Source organism: Trichechus manatus, unplaced genomic scaffold, assembly GCF_000243295.1.
Source record: "Trichechus manatus latirostris isolate Lorelei unplaced genomic scaffold, TriManLat1.0 scaffold00015, whole genome shotgun sequence".
Taxonomy (NCBI): domain Eukaryota; kingdom Metazoa; phylum Chordata; class Mammalia; order Sirenia; family Trichechidae; genus Trichechus; species Trichechus manatus.
The window spans coordinates 25,519,802-25,526,963 of record NW_004443951.1 but is presented as its reverse complement, the minus strand read 5'-3'; the positions used below and the strand labels follow the sequence as shown (position 1 = coordinate 25,526,963).

Below are 7,162 nucleotides of genomic sequence, written 5' to 3'. Positions count from 1 at the left end.
GGTTGGACTGATGGCTCCTCATCTGCTCCAGACCTCCAGCTCCAGCTCTCTCCCCCTCTAGATCATATCAAGATCAGAACTGAGAAAGAACTTAAAATCCTAAGTCACCCCCACCTGGTAAAATTGGGAGGCTATAGAATGCAAGATCTGGTAGACCTGGGTTAAAAGCCAGCTCCCCCTTTTATTTCTATTAGACCTCACCTCTACCTAAATTAGAAGTGAGGAGATCCCTTAACCCCTGAAGCTGTTTCCTTGCCTCTAAAATAGAGATGCTAATTCTCACTCCATAAATAATCAAGTATAGCTTAAGTAAGATAATGCACAGTCCTCAAAAAATGTGAACTATCCATTGCTTATCATTACTGTCACCCAGTAGTATTATTACTACTGGGCTGAGGCCCAGAGATGGACTGTGAAGTGCTCAGGGTCATACAGCAAGGCCAGCTGAGACCTCAGCCCTGTACCAGGCGGGGGTTCGGACTGTGTGTCATTCTGGAGGTTTCTTACTTTGTATCTCTCAACCTTTGTTTCTATGTTACCCTCTTTGTCTGACTTTCCAACTCCGGCTTCCTCTTCCCCCACCCATTTCCTGTCCTCCCCTTCTCTTGCAGCTGAGGTGCACACAGCATCAACTTCCACCTCACAGACCCCAACAATACTCTGTGGGTTCCCCTCCCCCTGCCTGAGCAGACCTGAGGCTCAGGAGGTGGTGACGCATTCACACTTTCCTCTGGTAAAGTCAAGGCCCAGCCCTCAGCCTATCATGGGTGCCACTCTCCGCTTGGAGCTTTTTGACCTGCCTGCTGCTTGTAACAAGGATCCTGCCTCCTGTCTATAACAGAAAGTCCCACCAGTCTGAGGGCTGCACCTGGGTGCCTGGGCAGGAGTTTTTGTTCTATCTTCTACCTGATACAGGAGGTAGTGCCAGACCCTACACGTCTAACAGGGGCTGTGGCCTTGATTCTACCTGAATTAGAACTGCCGCTCTATTTTTCAGTCATAATTTGTGGGTGCTGCCCTGTCCTTGGGAGTCCCTGGGTGGTGCAAACAGTTAAGGTGCTCGGCAGCTTACCAAAAGGTTGGAGGTTCAAGTCTGCCCAGAGACTCCTTAGAAGAAAGGCCTGGTGATTTGCTTCTGAAAAAGCCATTGAAAACCCTATGGAGCACAGTTCTACCCTGACACATACGGGGACACCAGGATTCAGAATTGATTTGATAGCAGTGGGTTTGGTTTTGGTTTTGCCCTCTGCCTACAACAAGGACTGTTTCTCTACCCTCTTGAAGGTGTGGAGTTGTCCTGCCTGCTTCTGAAACAGGCTATTGTCCAGCATTCTGTCTGTAGGAGGGGTGTTAGCTGACACTCTGACTCTAATAAAGCTATCGTCCTGTCCCCTGAGTATGAGATGGGTGTTGTTAGCCTGCCGTCATACTGTAACAGGGGTATTGTTCTGCCCGGCAGCTACTTAACAGCAATATGGTCTTCTCCTCTGACTCTGAAGCGATCCTACCTTGACCTCAGACGGTAACAAAAGGGTCACTCAGCTCTCAGACTGTAACAGTGGAGCTGCCTGCCTTTCACTGTAGGCTGATTGCCCCCTGCTCACTGGGCTCAAAGGCTGTCCTTGAATCTCTTGCCCAGGTGCACTCTGGAGGGGAGGAGGGGAGGTTCCATCAAACATCCTCCCTCAACTTTTATCCTCCAAGTATCTACTCTCAGGGTGAGTAGGGCCTGCCCCTGGAGATGTGTGGGACCCCCAGGGCTGAGGGGTGGAGGGCTACGGCAGCAGGAAGGTTAGGCTGCTGGAGGCTTGTGGTTGGGCTGCTGGGGCTGGGTTGGTTGAGGAGCACTCAGGAGGAGGCAGGAAGTCAGGGTAGGACGTGGGCGCGGGGAGACAGGCGGTGACTACGACGGCGAGGGAAGCTAACACCGTGTCTGGGCAACCAGGCTGGGCCAGGAGGACCATGTGAATAGGGCCAGAGGGCTCCTGGGCTGGGCAGGTAAGGAGCACTGGGAACAAGGGCCTACAGGCTCTGGTTGGGGTTCTGATAGCAGGAGGCAGCAACCTGGCCCAAGGTGTGCAGCAGCCCTTCAGGCTGGGGGACAGAGAAACCTTGCTGGTGGTCAGGTGGGAGGCATGGAGTGTGACTGGATCACCTCTTCTCTGCGTAGCTGGTGGCTCTTGCCCCTGCCACACTATGCGCCATCAGCCCCTACTTCACTGGGAGCATGTTCTTGGAAGATCCGGAACATGGACTGTGAGCTATTAAAAAAGCCTTCAGAAATCACCAAGCCCAGTCCCTTATGTGAAGGATGAGGCTCCTGAGGCCCAGAGAGGGCAAGACACTCTTCTATAGTCCCATGGCAGTGGCTGAGCCAGGACTAGAATGCCCTAGAAGAGAGTGGTAGCCTAGACTGTGACCCCTTCCTGCCCCCCATGGTGCAGAGGGATGGACAGGCTTGAGTCAGGGGGACCTACGAATCTTCTGGTTCCTGGGAAGACCTAGTGACCAGATCTCCTGAGAGAGAGAGGAGTCAGCCAGGGCAACCAGATGGACACGTGAGAAGTTGTTTTAGCTCTCACTGACCAGCACTGCTTGAGAGAGGGAGGAGTCTCCTGGCTGGAGCAGTTGGACATTTATCATCTGGGATGGAGTCTCCAAGGTGGAAATATGTGGTCTGACTTTGGGAAGTTAAAAGGGAGAGAGGATGACGGGAAAAGGAGAGAAGAAGGGCTGTTTTTATCCCCAAAAGAGGTGCAGTTGCTCCTGGGCAAGGAACTTCTGAACTTCCATCTGGAAAGTTGCCATTCCTGCCTCTGCCAAGTATCGCAGGACACTGTCCTCTTGCTCCCTTCTGCTTCAGCCCCATACACTGCAGCTGCATGTGTAGGGCCAGTTGGTCTTGCTGATTCCCACTTCAAACCTGAGAGAGGTGGAAGCCCAGGAAGACATAGTCAGCTACCTGCCAACCCCCTCTCTTTCCAGCTCTGAGCCATCAGTTTCTTGGGGGAGTCCCCACCTCAGCCAAACATTCCAGAGTTCCACCACCGCAGATTTTCTAGACATACAATTTTCAGCACATCCCAGCCTTTCCCTGTACCCAGGCCTACAGCCTCATGTGGCAACTGGGGGACATGCTGCTCACTCTGTGCTTCAGAGGGGCTCATCCACACCCTGGACAAGAACAGTCCCCTCCGCTCAGCCCAGGGCTGGTAAATGAGTCAACAGTGTCTCTCACATGTGGGGTGCAGGAAGAGAGGCTCTTCTCAAAGAGAGAAAGGGCTAAGTGATGGGGCAGAAAAGGGGCTGAGGATTCAGAGGAGGGGAGAAGACTTCCCTTCGGGGGATCTGAGAGGCTTCCTGGAAGAGCCAGGGCTGTTCTGAGAAGAACAAAGGCCTGCTTTGGAGAGTGCCTAGGACATGAAGCCAAGGTCACTATCCCTGGGCTCTATTCCCTGGGTGTCATGAGGTCAGAGTCCTCAGAGCAAGGCCAAAGCGAGACAGTAGTGTAGTGCAAACAACATGTGTGTCAGAGTCAGGTGGACCCAGGTACCTTTCCGGTTCTGCCATTTCCTTGGGTATGTGGCTTCACCTCTCCGAACTTTAGTTTACTTATCTGTAAAGAGGCAATGATAAATTCCTCCCTTACAGTGTGCTTGTGGGAAATGAAGAGACAATAATGACTGTGGTGTACCCTAGGTAGTACCTGATACATAGTAGATGCTTAATGGAGGATGGGCACTCCCTCCTCCTGCAAATGGTGCACGAGAGGGAGGGCTGTCCTCACCCAGAATTACACCCACTCAGCACCTTGTCAGGCCAGTGAACCACCCATTCCCTCACACTTGTGGTGTGGCTTTGCATATAAGCTTGTTTCCTGTGTATAGTGGGTGTGAGAACTTAGGCAGGCTACATTCTGGGCTAGGCCATTGGGTCTACCTCAGTGGAGGGTCCACATACAGGTTCATACACATATACACATGTACACACACACATGCATCTCCCTATCCAAAATACAATAGGTATTATCATGGGGAAATTTGTGTGTGCACATATGTTCAGAGGCAAGGAGCCCTGGTGGTGCAACAGTTAAGCACTCAGCTGTTAACTGGAAGGTTAGCAGTTTGAATCGACCCAGCAGCTCCTCGGGAGAAAGACCTAGCAATCTGCTTCCACAAAGATTACAGCCAAGAAAACCCGATGGGGTAGTTCTACTCTGTCACATGGGGTTGCTATCGATTGGATGGCACCCAACACAACAACATATTCAGAGGCAGGAACTATACACACAACACATGCTGGATCATATAAACCCACATACACACTCACAAGTAGCTACCTATAGACACACATTCCCTTCCTCCCCATCCAACACATGTTATTAGATGCTGTTTCTCTTTCCAGCTACCCATTTATCTGTTCACCCCCTATCTCCTCCCCACCCCTGAGAAAAAAAGAATTAAGGGGGCTGATAAGAAAGCAGAAAATACAATATTATGATGACATAAGTTAGAACTAGGAGAGAAAGATGAGATAAAGACAGCACAGGGATAGAAGCATAAAATGGACCAATATGAGGTTAGAACATAAAATGTTAACCTCAAAATTCTATGCACTTACTACATAAATGACAACTTCGCCCTGAGCTTCCTAGCAACCAGCGCAAAGAAGAAAACATATCCACGTTCAAAAACAAAAAATTTATTCAGGAGGAGCCAAGTATCTTGGTTTTGATATCTACAGAAGACACTTGGAAATCATGCACAACTTGATTAATAGAGCATATGTGAGCTCTGAAGGGCTGCTGTGCTCCACTACGTAAGCTAATGGCTTTAAGGACAAACTCAATTCAGTGAAAATATTTCTGAAGGGAGTTGGGTGGGGTGGGGACAGATAGGCCCAAGATACCTTCCAGGGATGTGGCCTTTAACAACCAACCCCAGTGTTGGGTTTAAAGTACCTATAGCTGCATTCCCAAAGCCTGTTCCAAAGAACATGAGTTGCAAGAGGCATCTGGAAAGAAAGCATTCTAGGAGCAAATCCACATGGCTTCAGCTACAAACTCTGTCCCCTGTGTTAATTCACAATCAACACTAGCTTGCTAAAGCTCTGAAAGTCTTCCCAAGAGAAGAAGCCTGATAAATTTTGTTTAAGCCAGTGTTTCCCAAACTTCCTTGGTCACAGAATCTTTTTTTCCTCTATCACCTATCACACATCCCACGCCTCTTGAGAGGCGTAGGGGAGTGGAAGGATATGGCACAGCTGATCCTCCTCAAAGGATCACTTCTCTTGGCAGAGTTTTTGCTTTGGTAGTGGTTTTGTTGTTTTTTGTTTTTCAATTACAAAATTAGCACATGGCTGTTTTAAAAAATTCCAACAGTACAGAGCATACTAAGAAACAGAAATGCAGCCCTCTCCAAGCCACTTCTGGGATATGCTCACTGAGAACAATTTAGTGCACATTCTTCCAGATTTTCTATATACAGCTGCTGAAGAGTGTAGTGGTTAAAGGCCTAGTCTCAGGCGCAGGCAGACTGAAGTTTATTTCACAGGTCCACCATATATTCGTTTGTTGTGAGTCCTCAGACAAATCATTTTACTCCCTTGAGGCCTCAGTTTTTGCATCTGTAAAATAGGTATAATAATAGCACATATCTCACCAGGATTATTGTGAAGATTACATGATTTCATGCAAATAAACACTTAACACAGAACCTGGCTTATAAAAAAATAACCTATATATACATATTTAAATGCAAAGAGGCTTACACTCTATGTTCTCTTCTGCAACTTGCTTGCCATGTTATAGCTGGGACATCTTTTCATGTTAATACATGGAGATCTACTTCATTCTTTTAATGGTTTTTACTAAACGTCAGCTTGGTAGATGGGTAATGGTGGTCAATTTGAGATGCTACTTCCTGGCAAGTAGAACTGTTTTTCATTGCCGGTGTTGTTGTCAGCCACAGACATTACCGATCAAGAAGTTGATGACAGGGCTTACGGCCTTCTGTGAAAATGGAGTGACTATCCTGAGGGACACCCACTTCTGTCAAAGAGGGCAGAAATGAACAGGGCACCACCCTGCTCCCAGCACTAGCCCAGAGCCTGACACATAGAAGGTACCCACTAATTTTTTTTTTTTTTTAAACAATTTCAGTTTTATTACGGGAAAAAGGATACAAATGAAGAGACACATAGGACAAGGTCTGGGAGGGTTCCCAATATGGAGTATCCGTGTCCCAAAGGACTCGCTACCCTCCCACACACACTGCTGTCTTTCACCAATCAGGAAGCCCATGGAGCTTCCCTGTCTAGAGCCTTTATTGGGGCCTCATCACGTAGGCATGATTGATTGAACTCAACTTTCAGCTCCCCACACCTGAGGTCGGGTTGATGTCAAGTAGTGGGTCTTTTTGGCCTGGCCAGCCCCCACTCAAGAGTTATTCATTAGCATAAACCCTCAGATGTGATCTGGAGCCCTATAGATGTCAAAGACATTTCAATCACTGGGGAAATTCCCAGGTTTTAGAGGTTATCTCTCAGAAACTAAGGGCAAAAACCAAATCCTTTGGGTAAAGTTAATTGTAAATCCCACAGATTCCCCTTAGAGATATAAAATAATTCAGAATTTTCCCTAAGGGCTTTATGATTCCTCCCCCAAACCTAAGGGTCTAGCCTAGTTTTACTTATTTTTTTATTGTGGTAAAATATATATGTAACAAAACATTTGACATTTCAACAATCTTCACATATACAGTTCAGTGACATCCATTAAATTTTTGTCAATAGACTGGTCAACTCAAAAAGCTGTCTCCTCTTATGCACCGACAGAGGCCTAAGCCCAAAGCTCTTTCTCAAAGTGCAGTGTTTCCCAAAGTGTGGCCTGTACACCACTGATGTGTGTGAGGTGATTTTAAGAGGATATGGATGAACGTTGAAAACTGTTAGTTTATGTATTATGTGATTATTTTAACATGTACGGGTTTGTGTGTGATTCTATTTATGGCTGGTGATACTGGTTTTCTATCTATGATAGTAAACTTTCCTTTTTTAAAAAAATTTTTGTTTTATTGTACTTTAGGTGAAGGTTTACAGAACAAATAGTTTCTCATTAAACAGTCAGTACACATATTGTTTTATGACATTGGTTAACAACCCC

The 7,162-nt window shown here is 47.2% G+C and overlaps 1 protein-coding gene across 6 annotated transcripts in view; it reads left to right on the top strand.

Moving 5' to 3' along the window:
* Window positions 1–1,853: 1,853 nt before the first annotated feature.
* Window positions 1,854–7,162, top strand: part of LCK (LCK proto-oncogene, Src family tyrosine kinase) — a 24,204-nt gene continuing 18,895 nt past the window's right edge. For 4 of the 6 annotated variants that reach the window (XM_023727282.1, XM_004372000.3, XM_023727281.1 and 1 more), the window contains exon 1: window positions 1,854–1,998. The gene's annotated coding sequence lies outside the window, so the exon portion shown is untranslated. Of the gene's footprint in view, window positions 1,999–5,963; window positions 6,123–7,162 lie in introns of all 6 variants that reach the window. The other 2 variants (XM_023727279.1, XM_023727280.1) reach the window with 2 other exon arrangements.